General features: G+C 38.6%; 1 protein-coding gene and 1 pseudogene across 1 annotated transcript in view; both read right to left on the minus strand.

Moving 5' to 3' along the window:
* naaladl2 (N-acetylated alpha-linked acidic dipeptidase like 2) overlaps window positions 1–23533 on the minus strand; it is a 753458-nt gene that overhangs the window by 424421 nt on the left and 305504 nt on the right. The window lies entirely within an intron of this gene.
* Window positions 19938–21398, minus strand: LOC146323414 (general transcription factor II-I repeat domain-containing protein 2-like; annotated as a pseudogene).

Raw genomic sequence — 23533 nt, forward strand, 5'->3', positions numbered from 1 at the left:
ACCTGAATGGAATGGATCCCTAATTAGTATCACTGATAAGACCTGTGTTTACCCTTGCATGCACATGGCATTTGACTTGAATGTTGCCATGTGAAAAAAATCAAACAAAGCAAGAGGCAAATGGCACAACTGTATCAAATTACTCACAGAATATCTATAATGATCTAAGCTTTGCTATTAGGATATTAGTATGACCATAACATACAGTTTATGGATGTCTGTGAATTATAATATACTGTTCAGTGAGCAAGATAACAGAAACATTTACCCTCATATACTGCCATCAAATCTAATCAGAATTCAGTTCAATTCAAAATGATTTATTCACATATCAGAAAAATGTATGAGCAAATTAACAAGTACCTGACAAAAACAAAGATGTGTGGAAGAGGCACACCAGATAAGCTACCTAAAGCTTTTAGGAGGGGACCCAAACATTCAAACAGATACAAAAATAGAGATAACGAATAAACACTCCATATCACTCCAACAATTTGCCACAGGTAGACTTGTTCTGATCAACAACATCAGCACCAGAAAGTACCCCTGGTACCCCAAAAAAACACTGGATCAGGCACCAGCGAGCATGAGAGTCCCATGAAAAGCAGCCATGTTTTAAGAGCCTTCCGTCTCTTAAAACAAACAGGGGAAATATCAGTATACCAGTACTGGGAAATTACCAGATACAAAAATCAGATCAAAACAATAAACAATAGCCTAAAAAAAAAGGTATTGGGAACACCCATACGGCATGAGGTAACAATTACATATGTTGATAACAACTTCTTTTTAAGGTTCTTCTTGAAAATGGAAACAGAATGTGACATTTTTATGTTGTCATCTAACTCGCTCCATATCTGCTGTCCTCTGCACACGACATTCACACTGCTGCATTTGAGCCTTTGTTTATTTTTCCTGTAATGAGATGTTTTTTCCTGGTGTCATATCTGTGCAGAGGAAGGCAGATCAGGTCAGTTTGGGTTGATACTAGGATACAGGGGTGTAGGCAAAAAAAAAAAAAAAAAAAAAAGAATATTACAATAAATATTACAGAACATTACAGTAAATCTTATTGCAATACATTGCATTGTAAAGGTAAAATGTCCACTCTGTTATATCTGTATTTTACAGATAATAATAAAATAACACTGTAGTGTTTTGACATTAGAGCCATTAGAAAGACTCGTGTGTGAGAATGTGTGTGAGAGATGAATCTCTTCAGACTGGATTGGTGTGATTCAAAGCGATGCTTCATGTGCTGAATAACGTGAGGAGCTGTAATGTCACGCCCCATCACATTACTGAGGCGGTAACCTACTTATTGATTCCGTAGTACATAATTAGGTTGAATCAGCTTTGAACATATTAACGACTGTATACTGAGGAGTACACCACTAGAATAAAGAAATAAGAAGAAACACAACCTGTCACACACCCACACAGCATACATTTGCACAACATACAAGGCAAAGATTTTCATGAGGATGGAAAGCTGCTGGGAGGCCTGACTTTGTAACACACATTGTGATCAAATCAAAGCTGCTCACACGTGGAAAAGAAGCTCACAGGCAGGTTCACATGTAGAATAGGAAATGAAGGGAATCTATGATGTATGTAATGAAAAGAATAAGACTCTCACCCTCAAAGAAAACAACATTATTACTTCCAATTTGTGGCACCAAATTTCAAGTTGACACTGTAAGAAGCATAAGAAGGAAAGAAGACTTGAGAATATGGATGTGTGGTGCAAAACCCAACTGTTATCTTACAGAAGCCACACTGAAGACACTGTTTATGAGTCAAATTATATCACAGCAAACAAAGTCATGGCACTGAATGCATCTTGAAGATTAAAAAAAAAAAAAAAATCACCATCTTTGTTGCTGCTCATTGCTTTCATGCTTTACATCTTGGAAAATTTATTTTACTAATGGGCTTCTGATAATCAAATAATAAATATCAAATAATAAATATCTTTTTATTTGCATCACTTCAACTAATCCATCTCCATGACAACTTAAGTAAGTTAACTGAAGTCAGGTGTTTGGAGGGACAGTCCAAGTTAAGTCTCAAGTCTTTGAGATGTGATCTGCAAGTCAAAAAGTTTTTGGTTTTCTCGTCTACTATGCTATGAACAGTAGAGCCCCATCTGTGATTGTGGCAGTCATGCAAAACATGACCGAAATGCCTGGTTTTAATTTAAATTTCAAAAAGGTAACATCTGACTCTAACTTTGGTTATTTGTTATTAATGTCACAAACATTGTGTAGTGTACTGCTAGTTTAGATCCCTTGTGTCATGGTCAAAAATCTTCATTTATCTTGAATCCAGATCCCCAAAAAGCCAGTTGTAATTAGCTGAGTGCACACACAGACGGCATTCACCTTAACTGACAAGATCCAACTTCACTTTTTATAATCAGTGGTGGGAATTATGACTCTTTGGGGTTGGATCTTATGTCTCTGTTCCTTTCAGCTGGTTAAGAGAACAGTTTATCATTCTTGATGGAAAAATTGTTATCACTCTTCTCTTGACTGGCCTGGGCAAGAGTTTAATTACCCAACTGGCTCTGTCCTCCTACAACATCATAGTTGGTTAATCTGATTGGGTGAAGCTAAACGGTGATAGACATGTTAAACAGATGGTTCTTTCAATCACCTATCCAGCATTTTTTTGAAGTGTCAGCCTTTTTCCAAGCAGTTTTCCAGGATGACTTCTCAGTGCTTCTGAATATCAAACCATCTAGCATGTCAGGTGAAATTTGGGCACAAAAGAAATAGAACGGTTCTCATATACCACTCAGTTCCTTTTGTCCAAATCACAGAGAAAAACAAGCAGATCGTTCATGAACATATCACCACTAGATCACACTCTGAGGATTATGAAGTGCAGTGTCCTAGCTGTGTTAACAAGACTAACTATTATGAATGGATGGCAGGTATATTTTAGTAACTTAAATTTAGGAATTTAATCAGAAGTAAATTGAATCTCAGATGAGTCCAAGTCTCAAGTCTAAAGCTCTCGGAAGTGAATCTGGAGTTAAGATTGTTATGTCAGATTTCCAAGACCAAGAATGAACATGTCCCACTCAACATCACTTCCACTTTACTAGATGATTCTGTCTAGAAAAGGTCTACAAAGCAGACACTGTGTACAAAAGAAGGTATAGAAGAGGAAAGAAAATATCTGCATTCACTGGTTTTGGCCATTTGGGTCAGCGCAACTAAGTGAACCTTATGAAGCTGATATGACAAAGCCAGCCTGCTCTCATTCACAGGTCATTAAATACTGTCATTTTGTCACACCCCTCCAAGTCTCGGAGATGTAGAGAGTACCCTCTTGCTTTTTGGGGATATGCACACAGTAATCAGTGGATTTATTCGAATCTGTTGCTGGGAGGTTGATGGGAGCAGTGAGACTGAACCAAAAGACGGATCATACACCAAAACAACAAGCTGAAAGGTGCTACAAACTGCAAAGCTGGTGACAGCTGTCGATGAGTTCATCACTGTGACTGACACTGTGACACAGTGTCATGCAGATTTAAATGTTGCAGTGTTTTGATTTGCTGAAATGTGTTTAAGAGCAGGCACTTTGCACAACAAGCATCAAGAGATAAAAAAAGACCATGAATCCTACTTCTTACTCGTGAAAACGACTGCCTTTTCATTATGACTTTAAGTGGTGTGACAGCATAAAGGGAATTCCACTCAGTTCAACAATGAAGTCCTGAATGCAGTTACTAACAACCCTGTTTTTTGTCAAATGAATGTGCAGAAATGAGTCTTAAATGACTTAAGAGGGAGAGCAGAACCATTCATACTGTTGAAATGCAAAATCAAAGTCCAGTACTCTTACTGTAAACTGCTGTTACTATTGTAGGCCTGTGTGCATTTAGAAAACCATCCCTCATGTCAGTAATGAGAGGTTGTGGTACAAATTGGGACATTACTGGCCAGAGGATTAAAGTTTGACATGCTGACATAACATTTCCTGTTTAGTCTTATCTTGGACTTCATTGATTCTAGCCTGAAAGATATGGGACTGGTATCTCTCTAAGAGTCTCTTGTTTGCCAAAGAAAACAATTTCTTATCAATGACTTAATCCTCTGGGTCTAATATTTGTTTATTGGGATATGTAGGCCATTTTGGGTGTTTTGATTTATCTTTGTTGATATAACTACCTGAAGAAGATTGTGCAAGGTGACTGTCAAACTTCGAAAGACTTCACTTTGCATTTTGATGTCAGAAAATACCCAATTTAGATTTTTGGAAGCATGATCATGGCTGTTGGGCGTACATCCCTGCGACACACACATACAGAATGTGACTGTTCAGAGTAGTCATGAGCTGCAGCCTAATTTTGGAGGGGGAGCGGGGGGGTTGAGAGTTGAATGAATGTGATTTATGCAGGGAAATAAACAAACAAGAGTTTGCAGATACTGTCATGCTGGCCTTTAATTCACTGAAATTCAACTTTTGAATCCATTTTTATCAGTTGGTTCCCGAATTACCATTAATGATTTAGGGCTGCAACTGACAATTATTTTCATTGTTGATTAATTTGTCAATAACTTTCTCAATCAATTTATAAATTAATTAATCTATAATCAAAATTGTTGATTAATTTAATGGTCAGTTAATAATTGATTAATCATTGCAGCTCTGTAATGATAGATAAAGAAATGTGGGTAGACGGGTGTGGATCTTTTTCAGCCTTTTAAGGGGGAGCATACCACAAAAAGTCTGGGAACCACTGAATTAATTGGTTGATTATTTTCTCAATTAATGGATTAATAGTTGTTTTAACATGTCAGAAAATGGTGAAAGTCTTTCCCAAAGTCCAAGGTGACACTGGGTCACCAGGGGAGAAATATACAAGAGTTGAACCAAATAAACTATTTTGTGATGTAATCTAATGATCAGATAATATCCACTACAAGCTGAAGTACTGTCCAATATACAGTATGCTATCACTTCATTACTTCTTAAAAGATTCTTCTTTCGGTGTTAGGAAACTATTTAAATTCCACACATGAAAAAAATACTGGAACATACAGTTTATATTTGGCTGACAGTTATTCAACGAAAGTGGGGAAAAAAAAGATTACAAAGAAAATGAAATTTCAGGTGAAACAGAGTCAGTGTGAGTCAGAGAGCAGAAAACATGTGGATGGGTGGACAGATTGACAGATGAATCCTGGCCAACTAAAAAAAGAAGTTCTGGTGACATTACCACTCTGATGTTGTTGTTGTTGAAATAATCATTTCAAACTCTCCTCAGTTTTATTGCAGTTTGCTGAAAGTACTTTGAAAAGCCTTTGAAACTTACTATTTCCTCTAGCATGAAATAGGGAGGATTAAAGGCAATACGATACAGTGTGGTTAAATTGATGTAACGGGCAGTAACTGGACCCAATTGCAGAACACTGAAAGCCAGGAACGCTTGGTAATGACCTTTATTGTCACACTTGCAAAAATAAAGGCAGCACAAAACAAAGTTCATCACTCAGGCTTAGAGTAAGTTCAAAGTCTCTGAGGGTTTGGTTCATTTGACCAACTGAAACTTAAAGTGGGAACGTGAGCAGTGTTGTCTGCCCATGAACCCCAAGAGTTCAGTCTTTTCACAGGTGACGGTACCAGAAACAAGCAGGCTGGAGCTTATGCTCATGGAACTAGGGATACAATGTATAAGTTTTGTCCCATTTCACATTCAACAATGCTACTCAGCTGGGTTCGATATGGTTTGGGGGGTAAATCCTAATGGTTACACAACTGCATCATGGCAGAATCATGACCTGAACAGTTAGGTGATGTCCTTACATCAGAGCCTTAATAGACACACAGGGGGTGCAGCATCCACGTGTTCGGTTAGTGGTAGCCCCACTGTTTTTCTAACTGCTTTGCTGACAGATGTGGAATGTTTCTCAGCTTGAACATCTGGAAGTGTAGTATGGTAGAGATTTGCTTCTCTGCCAGGTATAAAAGTCTGCTGACTGGGCTATGGGACATAAAACCTGCAACCTGGTCCAAATGAACAATGATGAAGTCGTCTACACCAAAGTAGTTTGTTTGGGTACTTGTACTTTTATGAGTAGATTTTCAAATCTGTACTGTAACTTGTACTTAAGAATGCATAATACCATGTAATACACTTAGTACTATTTGTTAATAATTAATATCCAAACTTTTCATTTGCATTTTTGTAGCCAATAAGGTGATCTCATCACAAACAGACCAATGAAAATGAGAAATATGGACATATGGATGAAAAACAAAACACTGCAGTGGCATAGGTTTGGAGTAAGGATGTTAACGATGAATTTCTGTTGAGAATTTAACCAAATCAAAATGTATTAATCAATATTTAATTAATAGTCTGGAAATGGCAGTAATAGCAACCAGACAATTGCACAAGTCCCTCCAATCCGAGTCCCAAGCAAGTCCCAAGTTTTTTTGTCATGGGCAAGTCAAGTCAAGTCAAGTCACAAGGTTATGTCAAGTCAAGTCGAGTCAAGTCACAAGGTTGTCGAGTCAAGTCGAGTCAAGTCGCAGATTATGTCAAGTCTCTCACTATTGTTCCTCATCCAAAAAAGAGCATGCAGTCTAGTCTGCATGGATTAAAGCATAAAGCTGTTAATTTTATCTATTCTTACATTACATGTTTGATCATTTAGACCAAGGCAGATAGGGAAAGGCTACATTCCAATAAAGATGTAACATGTTTCAAACAAACTTGTAGTTTTTGTATCCAAAGTTGACCACTTTTGGGACACTCACCGTTGCCATGATTCCCGCCGAAGGGGGGAGACTAACAGTAGTCAGGTCTGTTGTCCTGGGCCCAGGTTGGAGGGTGCAGGGGGTGCCAGGACCATAGATAAAGAAACTATATACTTCTATTTCTATATCTATGGGTGGGACCTCATAAAATTATTATATATATTATTATTATTATTGGTTCTGCAAGATTATATGTGCCAAGAGTTTCGCCATGTGGCAACCAGCATGGGTAAGTTTAAAAAGTTTGTAGCCCCAGTGCAATTACTTGTATGACAGGTAATATATTAGTCAAACTGAATTAATAAATATTGTAATCGTTATAGTCATCATGTTTTTTTAGCTGCATCAATACCCCCCCCCCCCCCCAGGAATCAAGTACCACCTCACTGCTGAGCACTTCCCCCTTGACTGCCTGGAGCTGTGGCACAGAGATGGTGTAAGTGGTATATGTAATTGTGAAATGGCAAATATTATATTATTATTATATATATTATTGTAAATAATTAGTAATTATTTAAAATATTTCAAAACAGGCCTATTTGTGGAAAAAAATCTAATATTTGAGTTATCATAATAGCTTTCCCCCCCTATTTGTACTTAATATAGTGCAGAACCCCCCCAAAACACACACAAATGGTTTGGCCATCAAACTTTGACGTTGTCTTTTTTTTGTTCAGTATGCTCTATGTGCGGTCGGTAGAAGTCCGATGCACAGAGAAGAAAATAAAAGAGAAGAAGAGAAGAAGAAAATAGAGGCTTTAGAGATTTATTAAATATTTTTTAAAAAGGTGATGACCATAAAGCTGAGACCTTTACAGTCTATGGCTGAGACGAGCAAAGTCAACGTAGCGCAGGGTAAAAAAAAACTAACAAAACAAAAACAAACAGCAAAGCTATATGTTTACCAGCTTTGTAACGTAATACTGTCCAGCTCTAATGTTAACATCCATAGGTATAAAAGCCAAGACACGTCATGTTTTTGACAGGAACAGCTGACTGACTGTCAGAGAGGAGGCAGAGAGAGGAGGAGAGCAGAGCGCTGCGGTCAGGTGAAGGAGGGGCTCGTTGCACCGTGGTGAAGCGGGCGCGCGCGGGGGGAGGAGAGAGAGGAGAGAGCAGCAGTCAGGTGAAAGAGTGATGCGGGAGGGGCTCGTTTGTCGTTTCTCAAGTCGAGGGGAGTCATCTTGTCTCAAGTCGAGTCGAGTCTCGAGTCTCTGACCCTCCAAGTCCGAGTCGAGTTTCAAGTCGTCAAATTTGCGACTCGAGTCGACTCGAGTCTGAGTCCCTATGACTCGAGTCCAATTGTCTGATAGCAACTCATTTAACATTATTTTCTCTGGCGGAGTCACTTGTTGAATAAGGAAACCTTAAAAATGACAAAAAAAAGAAAAATTGAACATGAGCAAAAAATTCTGAAAAAAAAGTATTAATAATTAATCCATTATTAGCTTTTTCATCGGTTAAGGAAAAAGCTCAAAATTTGCATCATTGGAGAAATGAGTGTGACCACTGGGCAGCAGAACAGAGCAGCAGTTGGGGGTCATCTAGACTGAGGATTTGGACAAACAGAAACCCCTTTGATTGAATTCCTGCTATTGATAATGCATTAAACATCACCAGTTAAGAAGTGACTAATACTCTCAGTAAATATGTAATACTTTGTAGTTTTAATTTAATATTATTCTAGCACCAGTACTTTTACTGGTAATTGAGTAATGTTTCAGTCATGTAACTGCACTTGTACTTGAGTACAGTTTTTCAGTACTCAGTTTTTCCAGAAGGCAACTGTTTGGTGATCGAAGGTGTTTTACCATTCGGTACAGAGGGAACACGACCCAGAACTCTGGCAGTATTGCCTTGCTTTACTCACAGCTGTGGTGTTTATGGTGCATACAACCAATTAAGCTGCAATGGTTTAAAAAAGCAGGCAAACAAATAAATTAATTACAATAAATTAACACTGTTCCGAATTTACACAGACAGATGAGGGAAAAGAAGAACAAGGTGGAGACACTGATGTGGAAGAATATGTTCTCTACAGTGTGTATCCACTCTGATTTTTCCCTTCATGAATTTTGAAGCAAGTTTTGATGTGATGAGTTTGGAGTGTGGAGGCCAGTGGGGATGTTTTGTCAGATCAGATCAAAGATGTCAGGCCAGGCCTCTGACTTCGTGTGGCTGAGGTCGCTAAAGGTTACACTGAGGTTTATGACCTGTACTCCTGTAAAACTGATCACAGTCAGGGTCACAGCATCACACAGGTCTCCGTGCTCCTTTTTGGATAAAGTGACAGCAACATCCATAAAATGTAGGAGCTTTAGGATAATGACGTCGCTGTTATTTGTGTTACCAACAAAGTTTTTTTTTTAGCTTTATTTAGAGTCCAGGGGCCTCATTACAGACACGTCATAAATCTGAAATCCATCTATCTCAGTTCAGGATGACATTCAGGAGCTTTGGTGTTAAAGAAACATGTTTCCTGACTGACATTGTACCTCATCTTAGAATAGAAACTTAGCTATTACAGAAGCATCCTAACTGAAGAAATTAGATGGCACAGACCCTGTCCTAAAGTCAAACTAACTGCCAAAAATGGCAGCACCACTGTTGATAGGTCAGTATGGCAATGACAAACACAGCCAATCAAACACAAGATATATATACATATATATATATATATATATATATATATATATATATATATATATATATATATGACAGGACAGCTGAAGACATGACAGGAAATGGGGGAATGACACAGCAAAGGGCCATGGGTGGGAGTCGAACCCACAGCCACTGTGGAGGACTTACAGCCACTGTATATGGAGCACATGCTCTACCAACTGAGCTATCCAGGCGCCCCAAACACAAAATATTTTGATTGAAAGACTACTCAAACCCTATGATGACGCTTTATCCATACATATGTTCATATAGCTTCATATATCTTCATAAGTTCTAGGTGTATAGTGTATATAAACTGAGTGTAGAGTTTAACTCATATTTTATTTTTATTCTTCTATGTTTTCATAGTGGTTTTTTTTATCTGTATTCTACTGCTCACTCCTTTTTCCACCTGTACTTTTTTGCTGTAACGTGAATTTCTCCAGTGTGGGATCGATAAAGTTTTTTTTTTTTATCTTATCTCTAAATTTCTCAGCTAGTAATGGGTATATATGGACTGCCAAAATGATTCATTTTTAATTTGATCAAAGCGCTGTGTCCGTTCAAATCCTTACCATGGATCATAAATTGGCAAAAAACTTCCAAAAACTTGTTGTGTTTCCTCTCCTCCATGATACAATGCATTTCTAAAAGCTAAAATTGAACGTCCATCTTGTCTTGTCTATTCACAAGCTAGCCTAGTGGTTCCCAAACTTTTCCTGGCATGCCCCCCTTTTGGAAGTCAACAAAAGTTCAAGCCCCCCCCACCCCAAAATTTTCCATTAATCGTTAGCAATAATTGGAGATGGACTAGCAAACTCTTGTTTGTTTATTTTCCTACATAGATCATATTCATTCAACTGTTTGACTCTTTGTGACTCCCTTGGTTTTCTGTGCCCCCTAAGGTTTCCTGCCCCCCAGTTTGGGAACCACTGACCTAGCAAGTGACAGGTGATTAGAGGGAGCCATTGTCATGGATACAGGGCAACCTTGTGTACATTGTAAACACAGATGTAGACATGACAGGATGAGTACTGACTGAAGAATAAACTTTCCAGCTCTAGTTAGGAATTCCTAAGCAGTGTTGGGACTAACGTTACAAAGTAACGCGTTACTGTAATGCCGTTATTTTTTGCAGTAACTAGTAATCTAACGCATTATTTTTTAAATTCAGTAACTCAGTTAACGTTACTACATGATGCGTTACTCCGTTATTTTACATTATTTTTTGTGTAGTCTCGGCTAGAGACTGAGCTGCAGCCAGAGCTGTGTAGTCCTGAATCTTCCTGTGTGTGTGTGTGTGTGTGTGTGTGTGTCAGTGGGGAGACAGGAGAAGACACGCAGTGTGGGCGTGTCTGTTTACAAGACAGGTATCATCATGGCGTCGGCGGCGGAGCCCAAGTTAAGTTTCTTTACATGAAGATATTCTCACTACTTGACCCTTGTCGAGCACAAAGACAAGAACATTTTAGTTAAATGTAAGTTGTGTCTTGGATCAAAGATCTTATCTACTGCCCAAAATAGCAATTCAAACCTGTTGAAACACCTACAGAAACAACATGCTGCGATGAAGCTAGTAGCTAAGAGTACAGACACAGACTCTGATGCCACTTCACCTCCACCACCTCAGCAACAGCAGCTGGATTTGAACCGAGGGACTGACTGCTCCTGCTAACCAGGAAAAAATTGATAAAGCCATTGCAAGTTATCTTGTAGAAGACATGCAGCCCATTTCTATTGTGGAGTCGCCTGCTTTCAGGAAGCTAGTTAGCATGATACCGGGCATCACACAGCAAATGGGACGAAACACTTTTTCTAAGTACCTGGAGAGCGAATACGCAAAAATGGAAACCGAGCTTAAGAAAACTTAACTTAAAACTTAATGGGAGACCTTTTTTTTCACAGTAACTAAAAAGTTACTTTTCACAGTACTGCGTTACCTTTTGGTGTAAGTAATCAGTAAAGTAACTGAGTTACTTTTGAAATAAAGTAACTAGTAACGGTAACTAGTTACTGGTTTTCAGTAACTAGCACAACACTGTTCCTAAGTTAAGATAAGATACAAGGTCTCAGACAGGACAGGACACAGCCATGAGTTCTGCTTCTCTAAGAGGGAGATACAAGTTTTTCCTGATCTTGCAAACTTAGCCTAAGAGGAGGTGGAGGACAAGTGGGACAGAAACAGAACATGGTACACACATGCACACATTTTGGGAACGCCCCATGATGTTTCCCTTATGGAGAAATGTTCTGGAATTTATGGGCGACTGCTTAAAATGTGCTCTGCTTACAAGGTTGTGTCTTCATGGGGACAAAACTGCAGTGACACAGTTATGTAAATCTGCATTCAGAGCAGTAAAAACTGGCTCGACAACTTGTGCTCTGATGATTCTTAGATGCTAGAAAGAACCTCAGACTCCCACAGTGAAAATGCGGAAGGAACAAATGATTGAAGACTCAAGAAAATGAGCCATCATCAAATTTAGAGGAAAAGGCCTCGAGCCACAGACACAGGCTATGACGCACATTTTAGTTGACAAAATATTAAAACTTTTTTTTTTAAATTCGGTGCACAGGCTACGTGTTTTTGAGTAGAATGACTTTACACTGTTAATAAAAATAGCTGAGACGACTCAAAATTTAAAAGTGACATACTGCAACAGATACAAGATATGACCCCAACTCAAGCTCTTTTGTTTTGAAATTAAATTTTAAAAGTTTTGCTGACCTACAATCTTTAGTTGATATATTTTACTTTTCTTCTTTGGTTAAACTTGAATCACTCAAAAACTCAAAAACTTTCACTTGAATCACTTGAATGTTTTAAATACATTTTTGGGGGTTTTATAAAAGTCAATGATTTATGTTTATCTAAAGAAGAAAAGTAAATTATCTCAAAAGTTTAGTAGCCAGTAAAACGTTTTCAAAACTTAAGAGCTGATGATGGGCGTAAAATTCAAAAATCTATTGCTGTATGTTCCCTTGAAATTTTGAGTTGTCTCAGCTTTTTCATAGACCTACAACAATGATAATGATGAGAATTAAAATGTTAACGAAATAACTTATTCATTTCTTTTTTCCTTTTTTTTCCAAAGTCAAGACTAGGTAAAGAGCTGGATGCAGCTCTGGAGTTGCAGTTTGCAGACCCCAGACCCAGAAGAAGGGGTTTGTGTCCCGTGTGAAACCAATACAACACTGACTTCTTTTAAACTTACATAATGTATGTAAATCACTTAATGTACAGCTGGCCAAGCTGCCATATTTGACGAGCTGGGATTGAGAATGTGTTGAACAAACAGGCTTCTTGGTACAGGTCTCTATAATATCAGACCTATATATATTCTAATGTGTCATGCACTTCTAAAATGTATCATGATTGCACGTGTTTTGCTTGAAGAGCATTATAAGTTGTGAAATGGCAAAGAGAAATGTAAAGGCTTAACTCTGATCTTTCAGTTTAGACCTGCCTGCACAATTTCTGCTTTTGGGACAGGGCTAAGTTTTTCTTTCTGGGTATTTTTAGGGAGCAAAAAGAGAGACTAACTAGAGGTCACTTAGAGTGCAGATCTCTGCTAGGCAACAGATGGTGAACCACCTACTGCAATGCCACCACAGCTCACAAATGCAACCAGCAGTTTTGTCGAAATTAACATGACTTCCAGATACGCTGTCCCGAGCTGAAACGATTTCAAACTGAAGCAGTTGTTGGTCACTTGTGGGTTGTACTGGCCAATTAAAAAGAGTGACTTTTGACCACCAAAATGAAATCAGTTCATCTTTGTGTCCAGGTGAACATTAAATAAAGTCTGAAGAAATCCCCTCAAGCTACTCGAGACATCGTGTTCACAAGGATGGGATGACATAAAAACGTAACAGTGGTTAAAAAAGTGGTTGTCAAGAAATCTGAATCACCAAGGTCCTTCAGCATTCAGTCGTCAATGTGCACAAAAAAATTAGGCTGATCAGTCTTGCAGTATTCAAGATATACTGCGGACGCATACACAGAAGGGATTACATGATTACTTTTGACACTCAACTTTATATCCTAAAGCCTTGGACAAATCGTTGATTTTCCAATAATGTGTGACTAAGCAGCAAACAGTCACGAGTCACATTTGCATATTTCCCATCTCTTTGATGCACACATGGCAAAATCTTAAGAACATACAGCTCTGGAAAAAATTAAGAGACCACTGCAAAATGACCTTTCTCTGGTTTTACTATTTATAGTTATGTGTTTGGGTAAAATTAAGATTTTTGTTTGTAAATATTGCCATTTAGTGCATTTATTGGCAGAAAATGACAACTGGTCAAAATAACAAAAAAGATGCAGTGTTTTCAGACCTCAAATAATGCAAACGTTCATATTCATTTTTAAACAATACAACACTAATATTTTAACTTAGGAAGAGTTTAGAAATCAATATTGGTGGGATAATCTCATTGATTCAGGTGATCATCTAATCAGTGTCTCATTAAGAAGAATTAGGAGGCTTGTGTTGGAATCCAACAAACACTGGAATGGACTGGCTGCCATACATGTAGTGATGCTGATTTAACAAACATTTGTGAGAGTGGTCTCTTAATTCTTTCCAGAGCTGTACAAAGGTGAAAAAACAGTTGTAGTTTTGTGGTAAACTAGTGTGATATTCTGACAAGAAAACACACTAGGAGCCCATAAAGCGTTGCTGAAGTAAAAGGAGAAGTTGAATCTGCTGGTAGGAAGAAATTACACACTGTGCTTTGTATATTCTGCTGACAGGGCAGTGAATTGGAGATATGTGCAAATGAAATTGTCAATAATAAAAATGGAACAGAAATAGATAGAAATAAAATCCTTTAACTGCAGTTTCACTCAGGAGCTGTGGAGCCCTTTTAGTCAATTTGAGTTTATTGTTTTGGTTTCCAGCCACAGCAAACAGCTGTTTTCAGTGAAAAAGCACTGATAAACTCACTGTGTTCTACCTGCCCAGAACCACAGAGCAGACAAAGTGATATTCAAGAACCAGATACTTTTCAAAAGTCACAAAAACTCCAAGGTATGGTCACAACATGGTCACATTGGACCTAAAAACAAAGAAACTTTGATGTGTTTCAGTGTTTTTTTAGTTTCAAGGTCCATGCCATGACAATAAAGGCATTTTCATTGAAAATCTACATTCAAGGGTTGCAGTGTCCTATGTCCTGTACGGATCTGTAGACTGCATTGTAACTGTCTTGGTGCAGTTTTACTGTCTCTGTTACTTTTATACAAGTAATAATATGTCAATCTCAATCTCGATGCAGAGTTGCAATGAAAGGCAGCACAGAAGCTGCTGTGTTTCACTCTGCATTTAAAATAGATGTAATTTGCACAGTTCACCTTAATAGACTTCTCCCATTAAACAAGTGCTTTTCTTCTTTTGTTCCTCCCCTTTCAGTGACCTGACAATGAACAGACACTCTCTGTACTTTATTCAGCTGGAGAGAAGGTCACAAATGCCCTGTCAGGACTGCATTCCCATGGTTGAACACCACCATTTTTTTCCACTGCCTGGATTGTCTGATTGGCCAATTTAAGGAAGACTATTTAAGAATAACATCAGCAATTCAAAACAGGCATTTTCCCCTCCACTCTGATAGTGCTGCGGTTCCATATAAACAAAATCAATCTCTCCCCCTCTCTCACTTTCTCGCGCTCCATTTACCAGGTCATGGTGGATCTCTGGCTGTGTGTTAATTGGCCCAGCCCGATGTGTTGGCATTGATTATTAACCCTTCAGAAAATCCCAGCGGGATGGCTTTGAATGTTGAATACGATCACACCTCTAATATCTCGCTCACTCTATGTGCCTCTCGCTCTCCTGCTTCTTCCATGACTGTTGTGTTGCCATTTTTCTCTCCCTTTTCCTGCTCACTTCTTTGCTCATACATCTTCTTTGTATTTCTGCTCATTCCCTTTTTCTCCACACATTTAATCTCTCCTGCTCCATTATTCATTTTCTCAGCACCTTTTCTTTGTCAACATTTTGAAATACTCATAACTTGCTGTGATAAAAACATTGTTGGAAAGTTAAATGTCATTAGAAAAAATCATTAGATATTACTCATTGAAAAAGTTTATACCATGTAAATAATGTAATTGTGTAGTCCAAGAATAGTTATTGTTATATTCCTAATTACTTCACTTTTATTGCTAATCTCACCTTTGTGAAGCTGCCATTAATTAAACAAGGCATCCCAAAGCTTCCACACACTTCAGAGAGTGCCAAATGAGCTCTCTGGTGTTCAGGTAAGTCCTGCATACTTTTCTTGTTGTTGGCATTCTGTGCATGTTTTAGCCTGTTAGTAGCTGGTGCAGCTGTACAGCATAGTGATATCTGAATACCCTAGACGTAGCAATCAGCAAAATAATTTTACCAGTACTATTTATGCATAATCTCTACGAACAGATATCTGCACATGAATACAGAATCCATAGACAAGAGACAAGATTTTGGTGTAAGAAGCATTCCCATGTGGAACATGAAACCTGTGCCTGAACGTGACAGGACCTGATGGGTGTGGGTCAGGTCGTGCCATAGTTCTTACAAATTTCATGGGATTACGTTGGGTTTAGGCTGCATCATTATTATTATTATTATTATTATTATTTTTTTTATTGTTTTTTCATTTTTCATTGTCGTTGCCAATTCCCCCCATGTATTGTCCCTGTCACTGCGAACTCCTACTGTTGTGCACAGAGGAAAGCTTGTTAAGAAAAATGTCAGGTCTGGGCTGAAATATTAGGGATGGGTTTGGGTCAGGTTCGGTGGGTGGAGTGGGTGTGGTGGGTGGGCCTCAGAAGATCGTCAGATTTCAAAGTGGGCTGCAGCCAGGGGCAGCTAAAGGACCATACAGGCAGTCACCAAGGACAACAAATTCAGATGGATGCTGGTCAACCTCAAAGGAAAAACAAATATCCTCCTTTCCTCATTTTCAGCCTTGTGATCTTGTGATTGACTGTGCTATGTACGGCCGTAAAGAAAAAAAAAAAAAAAAAAAAAAAGAAAAAGAAAAAACTATTTTGTGATTGGGTGCTATAAAATGTATTGCACTGATGACCAGGCAACGCGTTTTGTTCTCCAGATCAAAGAAAACATAAATATCACATCATTACAATGTTAATAGTTTTTCTCTGTGAACATGAAAATTGTGATGCAAAACTGATTGCAATGTCAGTCAAAAACCAAATCATGCTGCCTTAATAGGATAGTTCACCCAAAAATGAAAAGTCAGTCATTATCTACTTTCCCTCATGCTGATTGAGGGTCAGCTTTATTTTGGTAGTTTGCAAAAACACTGCTGGAGTTTCAAAGAAAAACAGTTGCAGAAACTCCCAAATAATGTAAGTGAATGGTGACCAGCTTTCAAACATACAAAACAACTGGAAGAAAAAAAAAATGCCTCTATACTGCTTGTCTGGCATAACCCAAGTCTCTGAAAGTCTATTTGCACACCGTCACACCACACACACACAGTTCAGACAGTGTGCATGTGGACATGAACGTGACTCCTAGCTAAGGACCAACTTGGCAGTTGTAGTCAGCTTGGCATGTTGTGTCTTTAGGAGACTTGGATTACACCAGACAAGCAGTATAGAGACATTTTATGTTTTTATTCTGTTGTTATTTTTTATTTTGTTTGGAAACTGGTCACCATTAGCATTGTTTGGGAGATTCTGCAGATAATAACTGAATTTTCATTTTCGGGTGAACTGTCCCTTTAATGTTGGGTATGTTGTACCACACCTGAGAGACCAGAGAAGAGGCTTTTTGTTAATAAGTGGATTGTACATGAGTATTAGTATAATGACAGTAAACCGGACTCAGATTTATAGAACATTTTATATTTAAAAACACAAAACAAAGAGCAGATGCAGTCGCTTTGGTATTTTATACATGATAATATCTGTGTCATGATTATTATAAAACATCTGGTGATGCTGCTTCATCTCTTCATCATTTCAGAAGTCTGTTTAATTACCCCTCCGGTATTCATATTACAAATCAAAGCTATTATTATAATCTTATGAGTAATAGATCCACAAATAATGTTGCTCACGTGGAGTTTAATAACTGCCTTGGCAAACATTTCAGGATGTTTGCTGATTAATGAGTATTTCTATTAAAGAATCAGGCAACATTTTGATGTCTTTTATGAGCTTGCTGATCTGAGCTGAATGCATAATTAGCTGTTGCCTTAATAAATCAAATGATTTCACACATATTATGAGTGTGAGTAAAATGTAATGCAAGTTCGTGCCACGCTTTCATGTATTTAAATTTGACCCTTAATTTTCACAGTATTGCAACATCTGTCAACAGTGTACATAATCCAAACTGAAGGCAGATTTTTTTCACATGCATATGGAGTCATGAGCAATTTAAAAATAAATGCAAATATAAAAATATCAGTCATTATGTAAAATGAAAAACATAATAATAATGAACATGTCAACTTTAACCTAAACTTTATGTGTCAGCTAACTTTTTCTGAAGCAAAGTTTTTGGCAGTGTAGACTGAAAAACAGACCTGTATTTGGAGGAAAATGTCATTGATCATCACTTTAAGCAGAACACACACTTCTGCTTCTATACACACTGCCATTCAACCGGAGTCTAACAGCAGGACACAAGCTGATGTGAAAGTCGGTGACATTTAAACTGCTCACACCTTCTCTGCAGGCAGCCCCCTTAATAGTTTAACCAACCTGTGTGTTTGGGTTATCAGTTTAAATGTGAGTGTGAGTGGCTGAGAATACTTGCAGAAAGACAGACAGTCAGACACACAGTCACACACAGACACTCCTGTCTAACTTTGCTTTGTGTTCCTGTTGTTTGCAAAGATGTCCCTTTTGTCTTCATACTTTAATGATTCAGTTCAATTTAAAGTAAAATGGTAATTTTGTACTGTTGTTATTGTTTGTGTAAAGCAACAATAAATGTGTGTTTTGAGTTTGTCAAAAAACAGAAACATGTTATTAACAACAGAGCCAGATTTGAATAATTAAAAATATTGCAAATATATGAATTTGTCAATACCAAGTACACCAAGTTCGGACTTAGCAAGTTCGACTTGGGAGTACAGTCTCTTGTGGACGGGAGGACACAGGACGGTCATTCTGCTATTGGGACAGTAGCGTACTTGATGATGTCACCATCTCAGCTCGTCTTGGCTTAGCTACTTCCAGTCATTTTCACCATTAATATATATTTGGAATAAAACGAAATATGATATAAAACACAACCCTCTATCTTGTTGTTTAAATGTGAGGAAAACAAATTATATCTTGTTTTACTACTATAGAGATATCAGAGCCAGCGGCCAATTTCAAAAGGTCATGCTGGGATAAGGCTGTTTTTAGCGAGGTAACATGAATGCTAACAGCCCAGTCATCTTGCCAGCTGGCGAGGTATGCTGGCTGTCCCGTTAGCAGGACAACACATCTCCGAAAACTTCGGAGCAAAATTTAAACTATGTGTTATTGTGATGAATCGACCACAGATTTTAAGTTTTAATGTCTACACTCTCACATAAAACACTTGTAACTTAAAGTTGTGGGTCTTCTCCTCTGCCATTGTTGCTACGAAATGCATTCTGGGATACATGGCTGCCCCAAGTCCACACAAGTCACCACCCGATGCACCTCGATAAAACGGGTGGAGCAAGAACACATCCGATTATTTGACTGTACTTGGCGAGATGCAGACTTTTGAATTGGAACAGTACTTGGAGTGAGACTGATGACATTTCTCAAGTACACAAGAACACAAGTACAGAGAAGAACGCATATTGAGAAAGGACTCTAGTCTCAAAATCATGAAAAAATAGCAGTTTTCTCTGCTCTGAAACACTGGGGGTGTGTCCACTCTGCTGTCTCAGTGTCTAACGCTACTATGACCTGAAAACTACCTGAAATATGGACACTCCATCTAGCAGCTTCATTGGACATGTCCAGACATGTTTGAGCCAGGATAGTGTATTTTTTTATTCTTCTGTGTCGGGTTGTTGGAACTGAGGTGAACTGAGGTGAACTGCTGGTTGATATGGACTGTAAAAGTCACTGAAGGTACATTGGTAACTGACAGTTAGAGAGGGTGAGGGGAGGGGGAGGTGGTGCTGATTGTGGGCTTATATCGTGTTGGGGGACCACGGTTCTGACACATCATGTGTCAGGTCTGCTCAAAAAATCCTGAACACAGAAATGGTGAACATCAGTTTAACGGTCTAACCCAGGGGTGGGCAAACTTTTTGGCTGGTGGGCCACACAGAGTTCTAAAATTTGATAGGCAGGCCAGTTGAGGAGCAGATGGATGGAGTGTTCATTTGTACTAATGTAAATGACATGTAAAACCATTATATAAAAGGTTTTGGCCTTTAACAGGCAGCAAAGCACACATGGGCATGGCTTATTGTAAAAATTATTTTACAACTGCATTTATTTAATAACAGTAGATTTACTCACGTACAATTCAATGGGAACAGTGCTGCTGGTCTCCCATTTTTGCCAGTGCATCAAAGTCTGGGGTTAGTTTTGTTGTGGCGATTCTCAGGATAGATCTGAGGTCAGTTAACTTGGATCTGTGACAGGATTTGTTTTTGTTCATGACGCTGAATGTCTGCTCACACAAGTAGGTCGAGCCAAACAACACCAGCATCTTCTGTGCCATTCTCCGGAGGTTTGGAAATGTGGCTTTGTTGAGTGAAGCATAAAAGTCATTCAGTTTAAGAGAGTTAAACTTCTCCCTTAAGGTGGAGTCAGATTGAAGATCGATCAGTTCCAATTGCAGGTCCTGTGGTGCTGTTTCAGGGTCCTGTGACAGGGGACAGGACACCAGCTGAAGTGACTTATCGATTCTTTCAAAATCAGAGAACCGACGGCAGAATTCTCTGTGCAGGTCATCCAGTGATTTGCTGTACTTCTTTGCATTTTGGGGGGCCTCTTTCTGCGTGGCTAGTGTGGGAAAATGAGAGAAAGATTTGTTTGAAATTTGTCTGGAGAATAAAGTCAGCTTGGTTTTGAAGGCTCTCACATTTGTGTACATGTCGTGCACAAACTGATCTTTTCCCTGTAGCTTCACGTTCAGCTCATTCATGTGGGAAAATATGTCCACAGCAAATGCAAAGTCACAAAGCCAGTTCTTGTCACTCAACTCAGGAAATTCGTTGGATTTCCCCACTAACTCCAAAAACGTGCAAAGCTCCTCTTTGAGCTCCCACACTCTTTGAAAAACTTAACCAGCGGACACGAGAGTGGTAAAGCAAGTCCTTGTGATCTGCATCGGTTTCCTCTATGAACGTAATGAACTGTGCTGTAGTCCCCTTGCTCGTACAAGTTTTACCACTGGATTCACCTCATGATTAAGCTGCAGTACAGACTTACACAGAGATTCCTGATGAATAATGCAGTGAAGGAAAACAACATCCTGGTCAGGGTTTCCCTCTTTCACTTTATCCTGGATTCTTTTCAGCAGCCTGACGTTTTTTCCAGTTAAGTTTGGCGATCCATCCGTGGTGATATTGACAGGTTTACTCCAAGGTAGCTTCACTCTCTCGATGACAGCAGACACCCTGTCATACAAGTCCTCTCCCCGTGTTTTTCCTTTCAGGGACTCCATGGTGAAAAACTCCTCCATTATCTCAAAACCTTTGTTAATCCCCCGGATAAAAATTAGGAGCTGGGCAGTGTCTTTTATGTCGTTACTTTCATCCAGTGCTAATGAATATAATGTAAAGGACTCTGCCTTTTTGTTTAACTCACTGGCAATATTTTCATCAATCAGTTCCACATGGCGAGTCACAGTCCTTTGTGATAAACTGATCTTTTCAAACTTGCCTTTGCTCTCCGGACATAAGAGACCTGCTGTCTCCATCATGCGGTCTCTCAAAAACTCGCCTTCTGAGAAAGGCTTGCTAGCCTTTGCCAGTTTGAATGCCAGGAAAAAGCTTGCCTTGGTATTGGACTCTTGAATTGCGGTTTGTCGGTGAAAAAAATTTTGCTGAGTCTGTAAATTCGCCAGCAACCTCTCTTCGTTGCAAAGTGATGGCTGATGTTGTACTCTTTAAAAACAGTTTCCTGGCACATCAGACATACCACTGTTGTTCGGACATCGGTGAAAAAATATTTTGCTGTCCACTCCTTCTTAAAGACTCGACACTCACTGTCCACTTTTCTTTTCTTTGGTCCACTCATTTTTACAGAAGGGCTCAGACATGCAATGTTAAAATGGCGATGAAGAGAGTAATGTTGCTTTCATGTGCGTTTGCAAACATCGGAGAAACAAGTTCAGAGTTCACTTGGGCAAAATGTCATATTCGTCATCTCCAGTACATGGCAGACAAACGATCTTTTGTGATTTGAAAAAACTTGCACAAGCATGTCCACATAAGTGATCCAGACGTGTTGGAAAAGTTATTTGTCAACACCATCTTGGGATTTAACCCTATAGAAAGAGCTAAATCGCTAAATGGACCTAGTGTTTTTGTCATTAGGGATCAACTAAGCAGCATCTGAATGCAACATAATACACCACACTCCAACAAGGGTCAATGTGTCTGGAGTGCGCCATCTGCTGGGGAAATTCAGCAATTGCATGGAAGTTAAAATTAATGCGATTTGGTAATAATTACATTTAATTATATAGTTTAAACAAGTTTTGCGGGCCGGCTTACAAAGCCTAACGGGCCGTACATGGTCCGCAGGCCGTAGTTTGCCCATGCCTGGTCTAACCCCACAGTTCATTGATAGTGAAGCATGAATGAAGCAGTAATGCAACAAGGATCCTACACAGTAGTGCTGGGAAATATATCGATATTATATCGTATTGATCGTATGATATTAGACTAGATACTGTGATAGGTTCTCGATATTGTTATATTGTGATATGGGAGAAGTGTTGTCTTTTCCTGGTTTTAAAGGCTGCATTACAGTAAAGTGACATAATTTTCTGAACTCACCAGACTGTTGTAGCTGTTACATTATTTGCCTTTACCCATTCTGTCATTGTATCCACGTTACTGATGGTTATTTATTTAAAAAATCTCATTAGGTTAATATTTTGTGAAAGTCATCCCAACAATACTGTCACAATATAAAGGTATTTGGTCAAAAATATTGTGATTTTATTTTAGCTGCTTCTACCCCTTGGACCCTACCCTACCCCCTCCAAGCCCCTTTCCAGGTCTGGATAAGTATGAAAAAAGTAGAGTGTGCAAAAGTATGTTTTTCTAGACTATTGTCCCTATTCTTTTTTTTCTAAACTATGATATTCAGAATATAGGCTGTGTGAAATGTCCAAAAAATGCTTTTGTATTTTCCCTATTGATAAGTAAAACATTGCAAACCACTGTCAGATTCCCCATAAAAATATTTTAATGATTCTTAGTTACAGAAGTTCTGTTTTGTCAGCAGTAGGTTTGGTTTGAAATATTAATAGCTATTTATACATTGTGTGGGATAAAACACACACAAGGCCTAATTCTCCTTCAGAATAATTCACTGCATGTCAGGTAGGCAAACTGCTATTAAAACATGCAGTGATTATGACCAGTGTATATGATTGCACAGTGGCATTAGAATGGGCCAGAGTCACAGACTTTGGGCTTTTACAGACTTTTCTCTTCTGGGGAGCCCCCAGGTCTACATTTATCTTCACTGGTTGGCTGCTCCATGTCCATGTAGAAAGTGCTGCTCATTAGTTGTGCAGTGATGTAGCTATCAGAAAGTAAACAGACTATCTTTTCAAATAATACAAATACAAATTTACAGATCTTTGTATCAGTCTCAACAGTTTTTCATTCAAATAAATGATCTGTTGGTTTTCCTTATCCTAATCCCAGCTTCATGTTCTTATAAGGTGAATCTCTATCATTAACATCAACACATCACTGACTTGAGTGTGTTTGCCTCAGATAAGGAGGCTTTTTCCAGCTGATGTCATTTTAACTTGATCCTTCATATGCCTTATCCTCCTCTCTGCAATCCTTCCATCCTCCTGCCTCCACATCTTGTTCTGAGTGTGTATGTGTGGCTCAGTATCATGGGATTTAATAGCTTCATGAAAGTTGT

Source organism: Lutjanus erythropterus, chromosome 7 (genome assembly GCF_056507025.1).
Source record: "Lutjanus erythropterus isolate fLutEry1 chromosome 7, fLutEry1.hap2, whole genome shotgun sequence".
NCBI lineage: Eukaryota > Metazoa > Chordata > Actinopteri > Lutjaniformes > Lutjanidae > Lutjanus > Lutjanus erythropterus.